Raw genomic sequence first — 17580 nt, forward strand, 5'->3', positions numbered from 1 at the left:
ATATGCATATTTCATAAATATAATAAAAACTATGGATTAATTTGTAATTTTTTCATGTAACTCATTTTGGAAAATCTTATATATAGTATATGAACATAATAAGAATGATAAATTAGTATATATACTCCCGCGTGGTAGTATATGGAACACGTGGGGTAATATATATATACTCCCTGGGTGGTAGGATGTATTTTTCCTAATATATATATATATATATGTATGTATGTATGTATGTATGTATGCGTGTGTTGGACCGAATAAAAAAGAACACAAAACGAATAAACAATGTTGGACCGAAGTTTCTAAAACCAGTATGTAGTCTGCTAGAAAAACAGTCTGTAGTGGTCCATAAAAGCTCTCCGAAATTGTCTCGAAAGATTCCGAAAAATACATGACAAACGTTATTGGGCCAGACCACTAGTGGGAGCGCTAGAGGCGAGAGGATCATACGCTCGCAAAAGTGAGGCATAACTCTCTACGCTTTTTGACCTAAGACCATTATCCTTTGTGTCGATTTTTTAGATTAGAGAGAAACTATAGGAAGAGGACAAAGCGTTTCTTCCTTCCTCATGAGTGGCTCCAAGTGACTAGGGTTTGCTTGCCTCCGTCAGCACATCACCAATCTGCTTCGCTTCGGTGGCCTTAGAGCATCTCTAGCCGCGCCTCAAATGCCCCTCCCTCTCCGGTCATTTTTTTCGCGGCGGGAAAATGGTCCAGCCGTGCCCGAGGAGCCCATTTTTCGCCGACTAGACCGAATTGGCCCGCGGTCTCAGTAACCAAGACGCTGGGTCGCCGGGCGCCGGCAGAAATTTTTTTGTCGCGAAAAACACCGGCCCGCAAGTCGCGACGCGCGCGCGGTTGTCGCCTTCGCCTCGCTTTCCGCAGGAATAAATGTGAAGGCTGCGCCCGGTCAGCCTTCCATTGATTCACGGCGGCACGTGAAGACGCGCGACGCATGTGCCATTGGTTCCTCGCCACGCGCTCAAATGGCGCCACTCCGCAGCCCACCCGCCCGCGGCTATATAAGGTGAAGGTGCCCTCTCCCCACCGGTGGCCACAAACACCTCGCCGCTTATGCCCTCTCCTCTCCCTTTTCCTCCCCTAAAAATGGTCGAACGCTACCCCGCGATGGAGCAGCAACCAATGCATGGCTTCGCCGTCATCACCTCTACAAGGCAGACTACCCGCGCCACCGACATGGGGGTGCCGGGTCATGGAGGCTTAGCGCGGTGGAGTTTTGGTGCCACCGTCGCCTCTAGAGCTGATCGGCGGGCGGAGATCACGCGCATCTCGGCCATCGCTGCGGAGATCGCGAACCTGCCGAGGTACGCCCGACAACAACATGTTGTGGACGGCGATTGTCGACGCCGACACGACGACCAACTTGCCGCCACCAATGGGGTCGAACCACGCGGACCCCACAACTCCGAGGGCCGCCCCCAATTGGTGGGGCCTCCCCGGCCGCACCAGACGTCTCTATGGCGCAGGGCACGCGCAGCGGTGGCATCGTCATCAACGAGCCCAACGCCTCCTCCCGCCTCGTCAAGCCGAAGACGGACCCGGGACTCCTCCCCCTCAAGCCGGAGCACCTACCATGACCGCCGATGACGAGACCGCCCTCAAATGGGTGCAGGATGACTATGTTCGGGAGGAGATGGAGAGCGAGCGTCGCGCTCTCGAGGAGGGCGGTGTCGACATCCTCGATGACAGCGACGAGGAGGCGCCGAGGCCTTCCAACCCCATTGGCCACGACGACCCAGTGCACGGGTGCACCAAGGACGGCGGCGGAGTGCAGGACGACGATGGCGATGACGACGGCGGTAACTACACCAATTTCTACAAGCTTCTCGGCATGTACAAGGCGGCAGCGTCGGGTGACAGCGGCGACTTAGTTTAATTACGTTTTTATTTCACTTTTGTACAAAATTCAATGAAAAACTACGAATTTCTTTCGAATTTGAGTCGGTTTCAGCCGAATTTGGGCCGAGTTTTTTTTAAACTGCTCAGGCGACCTTTGGGGGGCGACTGGGAACCCCCCATGCCGTATTTTAGCCGGCGTGCCCCCAGGTGGTGCTATTTCACGCCCCTCGTGGGGGGGCGAACGGCTGGAGATGCTCTTAAGGCCATGCAGGCTTGGTGGATCCCACACTTGCTGACAAGCAGGGCCGTCTTCAAAAATTTTGGGGCCCGGGAAAAAATCAAAATAGGACTCCTAATTTTATGTAAACCATATAGCTTAAGAACTAATGTAAGTAAAGCAAAAAAACATATACTCTCACTTAATTATTTAACTTCAAATATGTCTAATTTGGTATAACATTTAGGAAAATATCAAATACTAATAGTAAAATAGTAAACATGGTAATAAGTAATAAACTTCTAAAATGACCTCATTTTCTCTCAAAAACAACATTTTTCTATACTATTAGGAAAATGGCCATTAGTCCTGCTCGAGAGAGCCTTTAGTCCTGGTTCTTCAACGACAAAACCAACGGACTAAAGGCCCAAACCTTTAGTCTCGGTTGGCTTACGAACCAGGCCCAAATGAGCTCCACGTGGCCTATGCGGACGCCCGGGAGGAGGACTTTAGTCCCGGTTGGTAAGACCAACCGGGACCCAAAGACAGCACGCGCAGCAGCTCTAGGCGCTGCGGTTTTTTTGAAAGGGTGTTAGGGGGTTTTTGGGGGGTTTTATTAGGGCTTTCATATTGTGTTTCCCCTTTTCTTTTTGTGTCCATCATCTTTGATTCCTTATGCTTGTTGGTGTTTTCGGTCGGTGCCAACTAGATGCTAGCTAGTACGTACATAAAGCATTACACGACATCGTATATTACTACTCATCATTGTACATACTAGTTAAAAACTCTTCATCATTGTAGGTAAACTAGCATAAAAAGATAAACTTATCATCATTCTGGTTGTTATCATAGTAGCAAATTACCAAGTTATCACAAGGTTAAAGCACTAACTACTACTCAGTCCTAGGTAAAAAAGCAAAATAAAGACGGACTCTGACATCTCTGTATTAAAGAACACAACTCAACCTATCTCCAACTTGTGAGATGCGTAAGTTTTCCTCTTCAAATGGTATCATGATGCTTGGATTGCATTTCTCCATCCTTTGATTTTCAGAGTGTCTTCACTTTGACATATCATGTATTTACCACGGTAATTAATCGGGTTGCCCTAATCTATCTATTTCCAAATCACCAATGATAAACATCCATTTACACTAGTGGGGACGGGCCTTTAGCCCCGGCTGAGGTTTAGTCCCGGTTCACCAACCGGACTAAAGGGGCGGACTAAAGGCCTAACCTTTAGTCTCGGCCCGTTACAATCAGGGACTAAAGGTGCTCCACATGGGCGCTTCGTAGCTCCCTGGGGCAGGCTTTTAGTCCCGTCGTACACGGACCGACTAAAGATTTTCAGATTTTGCTTATTTTTGGGTTTTTTGAATGAAATTATTTTTGGGTTTTAGGGTTTTAGGTTTAGGTGTTCGGGAGATTAACGTGATGCCTCGCTTTGGTGTTCGGGAATTAGTTTTCGATAATTTAAATAGAAATAATTATGCATATATATATAAGATTAACTTATCTTACAAGCGAGCATATATATACAATTATATGGAGATTTGAATTATCGGACTAGAGCCCGTCTATTCGATTACATGGACGAACATCGAATGGCCATAGCTACACTAAATCGCATTTGTCATCTATAGCTTCCGCCCTCGTAAATCCCGCAAGCTCCTCTCGCACAGCAATCGCCGCTGCTCGTAGGACCTTCGCCCTCATGGCCGGTGCTATATAAGAAGAGGAGATGAATATGAATATCAGTCATGATAACAAAGAATGACGGGTAAAAATAGAGGTGTGAATGTTCATTGCTTACGCCGAATCTGTGATCCTTGAACTCGAGGTAAACGTGCGAATGGTTTCGCAAACATAGTATCCGCATAGATGCGTTCCCGTGGCTGCTGGCCGCACTTTACGAGAATAGAATATATATAATCAAAATAATAATCTAGCATCATAAATGTATTGAAAATTAATAGAAGTATATCATACTACTACTTACCTGAGCCGCTCTAAAGGTCAGCTTCTCAGGAAAGTTACCGGGAGTCACGCACTTGAACCGCTTCCAAACCCTGCCCGACAAGGATAATGATTTGCTAAGTTTTTCATTAATTGATATATCAAAAAATCATCGAAAGAGACCGATAGAGCGCAAGAATGATTAAAATTACCCTTGGAGCATGTCCTGCAGGCTTTGGAACTGTTCCAAGGGTCTCGATAATGGGTCGAAGGCATCAACTCTTCCCTTATCAATTTGAATGTCCAACAGAATCCAATGAAAGCTGCACACACACACACACACACATATATATATATGTGTGTGTGTGTGTGTGAGTAACTTATCAATTACACTTATAAGTGAATGGACACAACAGAGTAAAGACCCTCACCTGAAGTTGTATGGAAACAGTATGTGGTCATAGAAATTTTGATCTATTAGAAACCTTAGAAGGTTTTCCTCCGTCTCCTTGGGTTTATCAGTTAGCGTGGCTATATGTATTTTATCTGGGTCAATAATCCCAATATTTAGGATGGTCTTACTTTTACAATCCAGAATCTTCATTCTGCATAATAGAGTACAAGTTATATATAGACAATGAATTGAAATAACTAAACAAGTTATATGTAGACAACGAATTGAAAAACTTACAGACAATAGCAACTCATAAGCGATTTGTCGAGGGCGTCGCCATTGTACATCTGGAAGAGTTCATCAAAGTCGATATGGATTTCTTCGGAGCGGCCGTAGTACTCCCGTGGGACACTCAGCACGATCATCGTTCTCCCATTCTTTGATTCACTTAAGTACCATTGATGCAAGTAACGCATATTTGTTGGAAGATCATCTTTGCTGACCAAAGGCTCTCCCATGACAAACCAGGTCTTAGGGCTACGAGCCTTGGGTATCCCGTTGTCTTGGGAAGCCAGCAAATCTTCAACCGAGATACCACATTCAGCCGCTAACTCCTTTGCTCTTTCAAAAGCTTGCCCTGCACCGAGGGAGAACATTCTCGTAACACCTTGAGGGGTGGGATCGACTGCTTGGCCTCGTTGTCCAAGCCGAGGAACGCCTGATTTTTCTTGCTTGTAGTTGAACTTGGGTTTGCTCCCACTTGCACTTGCACGTGAGCTGCTCTTTTTCACTTCCTTCGCAATGTGCGTGTATAGTCATCGTCTTATAGTGTAAGTCATACTGTGATGGAAGGGTTATGAAGTCTTTTGCCCATGCTATTTGCTTCTCGGTGTATTCCGTGCGGGGCTCGGGTGCCTTCTTTTTATCTGCGCATCATGATGTTCCTTTGCTATCCTGGCGTTTTCCTCGGGGGTACGATCATAAGGTCTGATAGGAAGATTAGCATGAGGTACCTTTGGGAGGGGCGACCGTTTGGGGGCTCTGTCGCTTAGGAATCGTCGACGGAGCTTTCTTGGTGGCACGCTTCCGCTTAGTATTCTATACGGGCGGCGACGGAGACGGACGACCCAAGTCCGGCGGCGGTGATCGAGATGGACTCGTGTTGTGCTGGCCGACGTCATGTGGAGGGCTTGGAGGTAATGGAGGTGTAGGTGACCTGCGACGACTCGGAGGCGGTGTTGTCCTTGGGGCCGAGCCTGGAAGCTTGATGTAGTTCTTGTCCCATAGGATGACTCCACCCAGTACTTCTCCGAGTGTCCTCTCATCTTTGGGTCCAGCTATGTCGAGCTCCATATCACGAAACCCCGTCATGATTTCATCCACCCCGACTTTAGCAAAGCCAGCTGGAATCTCACGGCCATGCTAGCGTGCATCAGGGCCAGAAGGTAAAGCTTGTCCGACGGCCACCTTCATGGATATGTTCTTGAATTTCTGATGGAGTTCACATGATGTTGACTCCTTGATTCCATCCAAGGTGTAGCTGGGACCGCCCTCTATCATTCTTCGTGCATAGTCGGGCGGGGCCTCAGATTCAGCCACGCTGCTTTTCCGCTTAGATGGGGCGCCGGTAATATCAAGTGCAGGATCTTCCTGGCGCGGTACTCCTCTAAGCTCATCAATCTGCTTCTATTGCTCGTTAATCCTGGCAAGCAACTGGTTGAACTTGTCATTCTCTCATCCGCTGCCGCTTCTTTGCTCTCTCTCGCTTCGTAAGTGTCTTGGTCTCTCGCAAACCCAAGCCACCACGGGTAAGAAGGACCGAAGCTCGCTCGTCTCCTCCATGTTCGCCATTGTCGAGGACTAGTGTGAGCAAATCTTTATCTCTGTCTACAATGAACTTTCTTTTTCCCTCCTTAATTTCTTTCACTATCCTTTTCCAATTCTCCCTGGGTATCCTAAGACCGTCATTGCAGATGAGGTCCCCTGTTTTTCGTCGTACGACCCACCATGCGCAAGGAACCAATTTCTTGCTCTCAATTCCCACTCATCACGGAGTGGTTCAGGTACGATGCCTTTATCTAGCAGATCTTGCTCTTTCTTATCCCACTTTGGGATGGCAGTCTCATAGCCCCCGACCTCAGCTTGTGGTGATATTTCTTCTGTCGGCATTTATCTTGTTCTTTTCTCGATAATGCCCGGGCATCTTCTCGACTCTTGTACTCTTGAAATGCTTTCCAGTGATTCGCCGCTTGGCTAGATACCCTCGAATACGGCACTTTCTTTGTCTTCACATAGTTTTTCCATAGCTTCTTCTTCCAGCTACTGAACAGTTCGCCATCTTCTTTAGAGTCCACCGCTTGACTTTGGCCCTCGCTTGTCTCAGGCGCCTTCATTCTCACATTCCGCAGGTTGAAATGTGACATGATATCATTCCAAAGATTATCTTTGTACCTTTCGCGACATAGTCACTATCGGCTGCCCCTTTGCGCTTGTTCCACTCCCGAACGCTGATCGGGACGTGATCCCTAACGAGAACTCCGCATTGCTTCTGAATGTGTCAAACATTCTTAGGAAGCTTGGCTCGCCCGTAGGCAATATCACCTCAAAGGTGTAATGCGTCCGTGCATCCAACTTTCTAGTCGGGCCTCGCTTCGTAGTTTTTCTCGATGTGGAGGCCTAAGAGGGAGAAACATTCCAAATGAATGTATATGTATACAATATAGAGCTATCTCCAATATTTTTCACATATTACAAGTGATTGTCGAACTTCATATGTATACCTCGCCGACTTTATTATTTCTTCACCGGCTTCTCCATCGCTGGAGCTATCACCTTCTCCGTCATTGACCTATCTCCGCCCCATCGGCTTCATCTTCGTGTCGCCGACCTCCATTCCAACGCCGTGGTTTAGATATGACGACGGAGATTCAGCTGGTTCAACGCTCGGGTCGCTTTTGATTATATCTTCGAGAAGTTCTTCCTCTTCAAGGTTCCTGATATGTGGATCCATAGTTCTGCAAAAAACGGATTCTCTTAACCTTTGTACCAAAAAAGAATTATTCTATCAGGAACTCCATTCTAAAACAACTTTAGTCCCGGGTCGTGACTCCACCCGGGACTCCTAGATTTCTGCATAGTATTCAAAGTAGGAGTACTTTTCCAATTTGAGCATTCAATAAGCAAAACCAAATCGTAAAATAAAGTAGTATTCAAATTAGCATGCATTCAATTATAATCAAATACATCATCTCTTTTGTCCGTACATCATCGAATATTATCACTAATACTCCTCGAATACTATCATACATATTGTTGGGGAACGTCGCATGGGAAACAAAAATTTTCCTACGCGCACGAAAACCTATCATGGTGATGTCCATCTACGAGAGGGGATGTGTGATCTACGTACCCTTGTAGACCGTAGCAGGTAAGCGTTAGTGAACGCGGTTGATGTAGTGGAACGCCCTCACGCCCTCGATCCGCCCACGAACTCGTCCCGCGATCAGTCCCACGATCTAGTGCCGAACGGACGGCACCTCCCCGCTCAGCACACGATAACTCGACGATGATCTCGGCCTTCTTGATCCAGCAAGAGAGACGGAGAGGTAGAAGAGTTCTCCGGCAGCGTGACGGCGCTCCGGAGGTTGGTGATGATCTCGCCTCAGCAGGCTCCGCCCGAGCTCCGCAGTAAACGCGATCTAGAGGTAAAACGATGGAGATATGTGGTCGGCTGCCGTGGCAAAGTTGTTTCAAATCAGCCCTAAAACCCCACTATATATAGGAGGGAGGGAGGGAGGAGGCAGCCCCAAACCCTCAAGGTTTGGCCGAAATTTGAGGTGGAGGAGTTCCTACTCCAATCCTACTTGGAGTAGGATTCCACCTTCCCACTTGGAAACTCTTTCCACCTTGTGTTTTTTCCTTCTCAAACCTTATGGGCCTTAGTGGGAACTTATTCCAGCCCACTAGGGCTGGTTTATCTCTTCCCATAGCCCATGAGACCCTTGGGGCGTGAAACCCTCCCGATGGTCCCCGACACCCTCCCGCACTCCCGCACACTACCGATGAGCCCGAAACTTTTCCGTAATGCCCGAAACTTTCCGTAACCAAATGAGGTCATCCTATATATCAATCTTCATCTCGACCATTCCGAAACCTCGTGACGTCCGTGATCCATCCGGCTCCGAACAACATTCGTAGCCAACCATATAACTCAAATACGCATAAAACATCGTCGAACCTTAAGTGTGCAGACTCGGGTTCGAGAACTATGTAGACATGACCCGAGGGACTCTTCTCAATATCCAATAGCGGACCTGGATGCCCATATTGGATCCTACATATTCGAAGATCTTTATCGGTTGAACCTCGGCCAAGGATTCATATAATCCCGTATGTCATTCCCTTTGTCCTTCTGTATGTTACTTGCCCGAGATTCGATCGCGATCCGCATACCTATTTCAATCTCGCTACCAAACAAGTCTCTTTACTCGCTCCGTAATACAAGATCCCGTAATTACACTAAGTCACATTGCTTGCAAGGCTTGTGTGTGATGTTGTATTACCGAGTGGGCCCCGAGATACCTCTCCGTCACACGGAGTGACAAATCCGCCTCGATCCATACTAACTCAACGAACACCTTCGGATATACCGTAGAGCATCTTTATAGTCACCGCTTACGTTGCGACGCTTGATATACACAAAGCATTCCTCCGGTGTCCGTGAGTTATATGATCTCATGGTCATAGGAACAAATACTTGACACGCAGTAAAACAAGATCAATAAAATGACACGATCAACATGCTACGCCTATTAGTTTGGGTCTAGTCCATCACATGATTCTCCTAATGATGTGATCCCCGTATCAAGTGACAACACTTGCCTATGGCCAGAAACCTTGACCATCTTTGATCAACGAGCTAGTCAACTAGAGGCTTACTAGGGACAAGGTTTTGTCTATGTATCCACACAAGTATTGTGTTTCCATTCAATACAATTATAGCATGGATAATAAACGATTATCATGAACTAAGAAATATAATAATAACTAATTTATTATTGCCTCTAGGGCATATTTCCAAAGTTCCCACTTGCACTAGAGTCAATAATCTAGTTCACATCACCATGTGATTCCAACGAATCCAACACCCATATAGTTATGGGGTCTCGATCACGCCTTGCTCGTGGAGAGAGGTTTTAGTCAACGGTTCTAAACTTTCAGATCCGTGCGTTCTTTACAAATCTTTATGTCATCTTATAGATGCTGCTACTACGTGCTCTTCGTAAATGCTCCAAATATCTACTCTACTATACGAATCTGTTTCACTACTCATAGTTATTAGGATTAGTGTCAAAGCTTGCATCGACGTAACCTTTACGACGAACTCTTTAACCACCTCCATAATCGAGAAAAATTCCTTAGTCCATTAGTTACTAAGGATAAATTTTGACCGCTGCTAGTGATTCAATCATGGATCACTCTACTCGCAATGACTTTGAGTCAAGGCACACATCAAAGTGTACACAGATGGCAGATTTTAGATTCTACTGCTAAGGCATAGAAGACAACCTTCGTCTATTCTCTTTATTCTGCCGTGGTCGGGTTTTGAGTCTTACTCAAATTTACACCTTACAACGCAACCAAGAACTCCTTCTTTGCTGATCTATTTTGAACTCCTTCAAAACTTGTCAAGGCATGCATCTTATTGAAACTTTATTAAGCGCTTTTGATCTATCTCTATAGATCTTTGATGCTCAACGCTCAAGTAGCGCAATCCAGGTATTCCTTTGAAAACTCCTTTCAATCAACCTTATATGCTTTACGAAATTCTACATTACTTCGATCAACAATATGTCTACCACATACACTTATCGAAATTCTATAGTGCTCCCACTCACTTCTTTGGAAATACAAGTTTCTCATAAACCTTGTACAAACCCAAAATCTTTGATCATCTCATCAAAGTGTATATTCCAACTCCGAGATGCTTGCACCAGTCCATTGAAGGATCACTGAGCTTGCATACTTGCTAGTATCTTTAGGATCGACAAAACCTCCTTGTTGTATCACATACAATGTTTGCTCAAGGAAACCGCGAGGAAACAATGTTTTGACATCCTACGGCAATATTTCATAAATAATGCAGCGACTACTAACATAATTCTAACAGACTTTTAGCATCGCAGCAGTGAGAAAGTCTCATCATAGTCAACTGCTTGATCTTGTCTGAAACATCTTTGCGACAAGTCGAGCTTTTCTTAATAGTGACTTATCACCATCATCGCTCTGCCTTCCTTTTAAAGACCCATTTTTACTCAATAGTCCTCTCGACCATCAAGTGGTTCTTCCAAAGTCTACACTTTGTTTTCATACATGGATCCTCTCTCGATTTCATGGCTTCCAGCCATTTGTCGGAATCTGGGCCCACCATTGCTTTCTTCATAACTCGTAGGTTCACCGTTGCTCAACAACATGACCTCCAAGACAGGGTTACCGCACTCACTCGTAGTAGCACGCAACCTTGTCAACCTACGAGGCTTGTAGTAACTTGATCGATGCTTGATGATCACCATTATCAGCTTCCACTTCAATTGGTGTAGGCGCCACAGGAACAACTTCCTGCGCCCTGCTACACACTGGTTGAAGGGATGGTTCAATAATCTCATCAAGTTCTACTACCCTCCCACTCAATCCTTTCGAGAGAAACCTTTCCTCGAGAAAGGATCCGTTTCTAGAAACAAACACTTTGCTTTTGGATCTGAGATAGGAGATGTACCCAACTATTTTGGATATCCTATGAAGATGCATTTATCCGCTTTGGGTTCGAGCTTATCATACCGAAACTTTTTCACATAAGTGTCGAAGCCCCAAACTTTCAAGAAACGACAGTTTAGATTTCTCTAAGCCTCAGTCTATACCGCGTCATCTCAACGGAAATACGTGGTGCCCTATTTAAAGTGAATGTGGTTGTCTCTAATGTATAACCCATAAACGATAGTGGTAATTCGATAAGAGACATCATAGCATGCACCATACCAAATAGTGCGTGGCTATGACGTTCAGACACATCATCACACTATGATGTTCCAGGTGGCATGAACTGCGAAACAATTTCCACATTGTCTTAATCAGCGTACTCAAAACTCGTAATCGATATTCATTTCTATGATCATATCGTAGACAGTTTATCCTCTTGTTACGATTTAACTTCACTCAAACGGAATTGAACTTTTCAATATTTCAGACTTGTGATTCATTAAGTAAATACTCCGTATCTACTCAAGTTGTCAGGAAGTAAGAACATAATGATATCCACGCGTGCCTCAAGACTCATTGACCGCATACATCAAAATGTATCACTTCCAACAAGTTACTATCTTATTTCATCTCAATGAAAACAAGGCCTTGCTCATGTGGTATGATTTGCATGTCACTAGTGATTCAAATCAGGTGAGTACAAAGATCCATCAGCATGGAGCCTCTTCATGCAATTTATACTAACATGACTCAAGCGGCAAGGCACAAGTAAGTGGTACTATCATCATTAACTCGTATCTTTTGGCACCAATATTATGAACATGTGTAACACTACGATCGAGATTCAAGAAACCATTGAAGGTGATTATTCAAGAAAATAGAGTAACCATTATTCTCTTTAAATGAATAATCGTATTGCAATAAACACGATCCAATCATGTTCATGCTTAACGCAAGCACCAAATAACAATTATTTAGGTTTAACACCAATCCCGATGGTAGAGGGAGCGCTGCACGCTTGATCATATCAACCTTGGAAACACTTCCAACACGTATCGTCACCTCGCCTTTAGCTAGTCTCCATTTATGACGTAGCTTTCATTTCGTGTTACTAATCACTTAGCAACCGAACCGTATCCAATACCCTCATGCTACTAGGAGTACTAGTAAAGTACACATCAACATCATGTATATCAAATATACTTCTCTTGACTTTTGCCACCTTCTTATCTACCAAGTATCTAGAGTTGCTCCGCCACCGATTGTTCCCCATTACAGTAAGCACTTAGTCTCGGGTTTGGGTTTAATCTTGGGTTTCTTCATTAGTGCAGCAATTGTTTTGCCGTTTCACAAGTATCCCTTCTAGCCCTTGCCTTTCTTGAAACTTAGTGGTTTTACAAACCATCAACTATTGATGCTCCTTTTGATTTCTACTTTCGTTTCAAAACATCGTGAATCGCTCAAGGATCATTGTATCTATCCTTGATATGTTATAGTTCATCACGAAGCTCATAGCTTGGTGGCAAGTGACTTTGGAGAACCATCACTATCTCATCCGGAAGATTAACTCCCACTTGATTCAAGCGATTGTCGACTCGCATACTCGAGCACACGCTCAACGATTGAGCTTTTCTCCTTTACTTTGTGGACAAAGAATCTTGTCTGAGGTCTTGTACCTCTTAACAAGGGCACAAGCATGAAATCACAATTTCATCTCTTTAGAACATCACTTATGTTCCGCGACGCTTCAAAACGCCTTCGGCGCCTTGCTTCTAAGCCATTAAGTATTTTGCAGTGAACTATCGTAGTCATAAGAAACGGTATGTCGGATGTTCACAAGATCCACGCACGACGCCGAGGTGCAGCACACCGAGTGGTGCATTAAGGACATAAGCCTTCTCAGACAAGAACGAGGACAATCTCGGTTTTACGTACTAGTCGGAAACTTTGCTACTATCAACTTTCAACTAAATTTTTCTAGGAACATATAAAAATAGTAGAGCTATAGCGCAAGCTACATCGTAATTCGCAAAGACCATTAGACTATGTTCATGACAATTAGTTCAATTAATCATATTACTTAAGAACTCCCACTCAAAAAGTACATCTCTAGTCATTTGAGTGGTACATGATCCAAATCCACTATCTCAAGTCCGATCATCACGTGAGTCGAGAATAGTTTCACCGGTAAGCATCTCTATGCTAATCATATCAACTATACGATTCATGCTCGACCTTCAGCCTCATGTGTTCCGAGGCCATGTTCGACATGCTAGGCTGCCAAGCTTAACCCGAGTGTTCCGCGGCGCAACTGCTTTTGCACCCGTTGTATGTGAACGCTTGAGTCTATCACACCCGATCATCACGTGGTGTCTTGAAACGCCGAACGTAGCAACGGTGCACATCGGGAGAACACAATTTCGCCTTGAAATTTTAGTGAGAGATCACCTCATAATGCTACCGCTGCTCTAAGCAAAATAAGGTGCATAAAAGGATTAACATCACATGCAATTCATAAGTGACATGATATGGCCATCATCATGTGCTTCTTGATCTCTATCACCAAAGCACCGCACGATCTTCTTGTCACCGGCGCACACCATGATCTCCATCATCATGATCTCCATCAACGTGTCGCCATCGGGGTTGTCGGCTACTCATGCTATTACTACTAAAGCTACATCCTAGCAAAATAGTAAACGATCTCGCAAGCACAAACGTTAGTTACAAAGACAACCCTATGGCTCCCGCCGTTGCCGTACTCATTGACGCAAGTCGATATTATCTATTACAACATGATCATCTCATACATCCAATATATCACATCACATCGTTGGCCATATCACATCACAGCATACCCCGCAAAACAAGTTAGACGCCCTCTAATTTTGTTGTTGCATGTTTTATGTGGTGACCAAGGGTATCTAGTAGGATCGCATCTTACTTACGCAAACACCACAACGGAGATATATGAGTTGCTATTTAACCTCATCCAAGGACCTCCTCGGTCAAATCCGATTCAACTAAAGTTGAAGAAACTGACACCCGCCAGTCATCCTTGAGCAACGGAGTTACTCGTAGCGATGAAACCAATCTCTCGTAAGCGTACGAGTAATGTCGGTCCGAGCCGCTTCGATCCAACAATACCGCGGAATCAAGAAAAGACTAAGGAGGGCAGCAAAACGCACATCACCGCCCACAAAAACTTTTGTGTTCTACTCGAGAAGACATCTACGCATGAACCTAGCTCATGATGCCACTGTTGGGGAATGTCGCATGGGAAACAAAAAATTTCCTACGCGCACGAAAACCTATCATGGTGATGTCCATCTACGAGAGGGGATGTGTGATCTACGTACCCTTGTAGACCGTACAGCAGAAGCGTTAGTGAACGCGGTTGATGTAGTGGAACGTCCTCACGTCCCTCGATCCGCCCCACGAACCGTCCCGCGATCTAGTGCCGAACGGACGGCACCTCCGCGTTCAGCACACGTACAACTCGACGATGATCTCGGCCTTCTTGATCCAACAAGAGAGACGGAGAGGTAGAAGAGTTCTCCGGCAGCGTGACGGCGCTCCGGAGGTTGGTGATGATCTCGTCTCAGCAGGTCTCCGCCCGAGCTCCGCAGAAACGCGATCTAGAGGTAAAACGGTGGAGATATGTGGTCGGGCTGCCGTGGCAAAGTTGTTTCAAATCAGCCCTAAAACCCCACTATATATAGGAGGGAGGGAGGGGAGGAGGCAGCCCCAAACCCTCAAGGTTTGGCCGAAATTTGAGGTGGAGGAGTCCTACTCCAATCCTACTTGGAGTAGGATTCCACCTTCCCACTTGGAAACTCTTTCCACCTTGTGTTTTTTCCTTCTCAAACCTTATGGGCCTTAGTGGGAACTTATTCCAGCCCACTAGGGGCTGGTTTATCTCTTCCCATAGCCCATGAGACCCCTTGGGGCGTGACAACCCTCCCGATGGTCCCCGACACCCTCCCGCACTCCCGTACACTATCGATGAGCCCGAAACTTTCCGTAATGCCCGAAAACTTTCCGCAACCAAATGAGGTCATCCTATATATCAATCTTCATCTCGACCATTCCGAAACCTCGTGACGTCCGTGATCCATCCGGCTCCGAACAACATTCGTAGCCAACCATATAACTCAAATACGCATAAAACATCGCGAACCTTAAGTGTGCAGACTCGCGGTTCGAGAACTATGTAGACATGACCCGAGGGACTCCTTCTGCAATATCCAATAGCGGGACCTGGATGCCCATATTGATCCTACATATTCGAAGATCTTTATCGCTGAACCTCGTGCCAAGGATTCATATAATCCCGTATGTCATTCCCTTTGTCCTTCGCATGTTACTTGCCCGAGATTCGATCGCGATCCGCTACCTATTTCAATCTCGCTTACCAGCAAGTCTCTTTACTCGCCTGTAATACAAGATCCCGTGAATTACACTAAGTCACATTGCTTGCAAGGCTTGTGTGTGATGTTGTATTACCGAGTGGGCCCCGAGATACCTCTCCGCACACGGAGTGACAAATCCGCCTCGATCCATACTAACTCAACGAACACCTTCGGATATACCTGTAGAGCATCTTTATAGTCACCCGCTTACTGCGACGCTTGATACACACAAAGCATTCCTCCTGTCCGTGAGTTATATGATCTCATGGTCATAGGAACAAATACTTGACACGCAGAAAACAGATGAATAAAATGACACGATCAACATGCTACGCCTATTAGTTTGGGTCTAGTCCATCACATGATTCTCCTAATGATGTGATCCCGTTATCAAGTGACAACACTTGCCTATGGCCAGAAACCTTGACCATCTTTGATCAACGAGCTAGTCAACTAGAGGCTTACTAGGGACAGTGTTTTGTCTATGTATCCACACAAGTATTGTGTTTCCATTCAATACAATTATAGCATGGATAATAAACGATTATCATGAACTAAGAAATATAATAATAACTAATTTATTATTGCCTCTAGGGCATATTTCCAACAGATATAGCATCACGATACATCTAGAACCGTAGGCCGACGGGTATCGACGCGGCGGTGGACACCCAAAGAGAAGGAACCATCACAGATCATAGCTCCACCGAGATCCCCGAAGAACCCGCCGTATGCTCGAACCTGCCCTCCAACGCAACCATGTAGCGACGGACGTGCTCATCCTCCTCGCCGACACGGTGACGCATCACCTCCGTGGTGTCCGAAGCCCTCGACCCTCACCGCCCACGCGACCGCCACCAAACAAGGACCGGTCAACGACGGCTGGCTCTCACCAACCTACGCCCGGAAGGTAGCACCTCCCAATACCAGCCGGCGGAGCCTAGCCCGACAGGCCCTCCGATCAGCAGTGTCCTCCGCCGAGTCGATACGAGGATGCGGGATAGGCATCGTAAATGAACTAGAAAAATAAACTAGTTCTATTAATTTTCTTGCTTAAAATAAACTATTAACACTTAAGCATATACAATAGCAAAATTAAACTATTAACACTTAAACATATACAATAGCAAAATTAAGCAATAATCTACGAAACACTATTAACACTTAAGCATATACACTATACAATATTTCTTCTTCTTATAACCCTAAACTAATTTTTCACTTCTCCTCTCCTCCTCTTCTAATTTTTTCTCTTCTTCTACTTCTCCTCTTCTTCTATTTTTCCTCTTCTTCTCCTCTCCTCCTCTTCTTATTCTCCTTTTTCTTCTTTTCTTCTCCTCCTCTTCTTATTTTCCTTTTTCCTAATTTTAAATATTACTAACCCTAATAATCTAGCACAAACCTAATAACAATAGGAATTAAATGACAAAAAAAATCTTTTTCTTCTTTTCTTCCATTTTCTTCCTTTCTTCTCCTTTTTCTTCTTTTCTTCTCCTTTTTCTTCTTTTCTTCTACTGGCCGGAGTGTTGGGGAGGAGGGGGCAGGGGGCTTACCGGCCGGAGGTGTCGACGGCGCGCGGCGAGGAGGACGGCGCGACGGCGAGGAGGACGGCAGGCGGCGAGGAGGACGGCGAGGAGGACGGCGCGACGGCGAGGTGGAAGGCGAGGAGGACGGCGCGACGGCGAGGAGGACGGCAGGCGGCGGCGAGCAGGACGGCGGGCAGCCTGACGGCGTCGTCGAGTTCGTCGCTGTGCCGCGTCGGGCAGGAGAACGAGAGGTAGTGCAGCGGGGGACAGCGGCAGGCTCCTATGGATCCCCAACCAGGCTTGCGACACCTCTTCTTCCTGGCAGTCGACCACCTCTCCCCCCGGATCTGTCTGTAGCTCGGGTTTTTTTTTTCATCGTGTGAACCTGTTCTTGTTCGTCTTGAACGTTAGGAGTATATTTTCTAAAATTAATCCATTAAAAGTGATAAACGCAAACAG

Source organism: Hordeum vulgare, chromosome 6H, assembly GCF_904849725.1.
Source record: "Hordeum vulgare subsp. vulgare chromosome 6H, MorexV3_pseudomolecules_assembly, whole genome shotgun sequence".
Lineage (NCBI taxonomy): Eukaryota > Viridiplantae > Streptophyta > Magnoliopsida > Poales > Poaceae > Hordeum > Hordeum vulgare.